The sequence below is a fragment of the Schistocerca serialis genome, chromosome 6 (genome assembly GCF_023864345.2).
Source record: "Schistocerca serialis cubense isolate TAMUIC-IGC-003099 chromosome 6, iqSchSeri2.2, whole genome shotgun sequence".
In the NCBI taxonomy this organism is placed as follows: domain Eukaryota; kingdom Metazoa; phylum Arthropoda; class Insecta; order Orthoptera; family Acrididae; genus Schistocerca; species Schistocerca serialis.
The window spans coordinates 556,815,511-556,819,499 of NC_064643.1; positions in this window are offsets into that span (position 1 = coordinate 556,815,511).

Genomic DNA, 3,989 nt, shown 5'->3' on the forward strand with positions numbered 1-3,989 from the left:
TTGACACTAGAAGTGAATGAAAATGAGTGCCTTTCAAGTCTGTCAATAACTTCGGCAACTATGTATTTAACACCAGCAACTGTGAGCAAACAAGGTGTAAATTCAGCTGTCAAACTCAAAACAGAAACTGCATTGCTCTTTAATGCAGAGTTCTCTGCCTTTGAAAGCAGTTAGTGAAGGGATATTGGCCAGTAGATATCAGGGTTGTTATCTCCTCACACCAGTGCCATTTGATGCTCACAGTTCACAATAGTTTGCGTGATTTACTTTCTTTGTGCCAGTTAAAAACAATGCCCCAAAACTGCATTAATTTTCTCTGCTGTAGTGTCTTTACAATTTCAAGTTCAGGAATAGTTGGTATTATTACATTTTTCCAATCCATTTGTTGGTGTGAACTACAATGTCTTCCACCATGTTTCAATGATGAACATATAAAATTCATCAAATGTGTAAGTGCATTTCTGGCAGTCCCTTTCAGCCCAGGTAAAAATTAGATAAAGTTTTTAGCACTTGTTCTTTCTACAAAAAGAGGTTGACTAATGCAAACCACTTCATTACCTTTTCCGATATAAAATGTGTAGAGGCCTGCTGTAACATCATGTGCAGAAGTTTCCTGCATGTCATCTCCCATTGCGACTATACAGATTCATCATTGTGATCATAAGCTTCAATAATTATACATCAAAATCGTCATCAGATTCATCACACGTCTGACCATCTTCTGAGTATCCACAGGTTTGATTGATCCATGGGAGAGTGTCACAGAGATACTGAAGGAACGGAACTGGAAGACCCTTGAAGATAGATGTAAACTATACTGAGGAAGTCTACTTATAAAGTTTCAATAACCAGCTTTAAATTATGGCTTTGGGAATGTACAACAACCTCATATGTATCACTCACATAGGGATCGTGAGGATAAAATTAAAATAATTACTGTACACACAGGCATTCAAACAATCATTATTCCTGCACTCCATAAATGAATGGAATGGGAAGAAACCCCAGTAACAGGTAGAATGGAATGTTCTCTCTGCCATGACCTCACAGTGGTTTGCACAGTACAGACACAGTTGTAGATGTAGGATTTCTTAGAGTCCCTTGCCATATCACTTCCCTGGAAATAAATATATTCACAGTACAACCAATTATAACCTACTATTAACAAGTATTGAAAAAAATGTGTAACAAATCATAAGCATATAAAGCTGAACAAATAATTACATGAGAGTACTTTGAGAGTATAGAGAGATTTATGGGGATTACATCTATCCTACGAATGTCTCTGAGATCAGCTATGGCAAACTGGGGATTTGGTGGCTGATACACTGGGGAAAAAAAGAGGTGTGGGTGTATGCAGGGGAAGACTTTTGAAAAAGGTAGTCTGGATCATGAACAATGATGACATGTGGGAACTCAATCACACTTGCAAGCACACAAATGGAGGGAAGGAGGAAAGTACTAGGGCTCTAACTGAATTGCACACCATGCAACTAATGAATCTAGAGTAGGGAGTGTTGAACAACACCAAGGTACTAGTAGGGCTACTGACCTCTTATGGTAGACAAAATGGGTCAGAACGCTGTTGCAAAAACAATGAAGAAAGTATTCCAAGTTTAACAGAACGCAAAATCCACACAACTGGCAAAGTTTTACAGAACATCGAAACTTAGCATAAACTTCAATGCAAGGTGATTTAAATTGTTTCCATAACGAAGCTCTGTCTTGAAATCTGACAGAAAACCCAACGAGATTCCGGCCGTATGTAAAAGTACACCCGTGGAAAGATGCCAGGAAAAAAAATCACAATTTGTATTATCTGACAAAGTCATCGAGGAATACAAAAGGAATATCTGGAGTTCTGCGAGGAAGTGTGATAGGCCCTCTGTTGTTCTGATCTACGAGCGCGCGAAGTTTCCGTCACTTACGACAGATATTGTAGGTGCAAGACAGTTTCAAAATGACGTCTGTAGATGATGTAGGTACGTTAAAAACAATGTGCCATCATTGAATTTCTCACTGCAGAGAAAGAAACTAAGTGGAATATTCACAAACGCTTGTAAAAAGCCTATGGAGCATCTGCTGTCGATAGAAGTTTTAAATAAATAATAATAATAATAATAAAGGTAGAAGTATTAGTCGCTGGTCACCAAGGGTGAGGTCATCAGAGGCGACTTGGCAGATCTCCACAATTTGCAGCAGCCGGGAAGACCATCCACAGCTGTCACACCTGACCTAGCTCCCTCGGATGTCCACTTGTTTGCGCCATGAAAGGATGCTATTCATGGAAGACATTTTGAGGGCGATGAGAAAGTGATTCCTCACACAGTGAAGCACTCGCTCCGCCACCAGGACAAAGATTGGTACCGACGGGGCATACACACCCTTGTTTCACACTGGCGGAAGGCCATAAGAACATGGTGACTACGTGGAAAAAATGGTGTGCAGATAAAACACCATTCTTCCGTATGTGTAATTCTCAATAGGCCTATGTCCAATAAAGAGTTGTTGGAGAAAAAATCCGGTGCATTACTTTCTGTGTAACTCTCATACATAAATAACATAGGATACAATGTGAGCAGCCCTCTTAAATTGTTTGCACATGATGATATTCACCATCTTGTAAAGTCATCAGATGATCAAAACCAATTACAAAACGATTTAGAAAAGATATCTGTATGGTGCAACTGGCAACTGACTCTAAATAATGAAAAGTATGAAGTCACCCACATGAGTACTAACAGAAATCCGCTGAACTTCGATTACACGAAAAAAATCATACAAATCTAAAGGCTGCAAATACTTGGGGATTACAATTACGAATGACTTAAATTGGAACGATAACACAGAAAACGTTGAAGGGAAAGCAAATGAAGACCGCGATTTATTTGCAGAACACTTAGAAAGTGCAACAAGTTTTATAAAGAGACTGCGTACACCACGCTTGTCCGCCCTCTTCTGGAGTACATAAAATGTATTCGCTGTTGCGAATACGAACAACCATCAGCTGTTTAAGGAAACGAAGACAGTGAAAACTTATGCCCAATCGAGTCTCTAAGCCGGAATTCCCGCTTTAATTGGGCGGTTGCCTTAATTACTTCGGCTATCCGTGCACTACCCAGGGCCAGACCCAGATTACCATTATCACCATATGTCTTCGATCCTGCGTCACAACCTGTGGCCATGTTATGTAATTCCCGTACGTGGGAAGACGTTTTAATTGCTGCCTGACGTCGGGGGATAAATACGGTATTGCAACACCTGTGTTGTTAAGAAGAACGATGTAATGTTCCCTTCAGACAACACAGGTATACGCTACACAACAGGCAGCCACCACAATAACAGTTTCATTTCACAGGCTAAACTATTAATTTCTATTTCAACATACAAAGTAAATTCAAAAGTATGACACAACCCAAAAATAAAAACCGTAAATATGGGATAAACACCGAAAGTGAAAGAAATAGCGTCTACAACACACAAGCAATTCGTCTTCTCCGGCACATCTAATTACGAACTTATCAAAGCTTATCCCAAATCATCCCCCCATGGCTGCGTCCTTGTCCTTCTGGTTGGACACTGGACAGTGGAAATCATGTACTGCCAACATACACCATATTTATGGTCCATGACTGCCAACATCTTCGCTACATGGCGCTCAAGCTTAGCACTAGACTGTGCGTGGCACACAGACGTAAACTGTAGAAACCATTTCATGGGGATGGTAGTAAACACTAACAAATAGTTCATAAGACAGATCAAAACGACATGTTCAATTATTAAACTGAACATACCTATTTGCTTCTTACTCTGTAAAACCTAAACTTAGAAGTTATGTAATGTATGTTCTTTGCTAGACGTTCCGTGTAAAGCTTTTTATTTAGTGCATCTATTATTTCCAAATAGTTGTGTTACCGCAACCTCATTACCATACACACGACTTAAGCTAATACTATCGATCGATCGATCACACATGGAGAATCGATGAA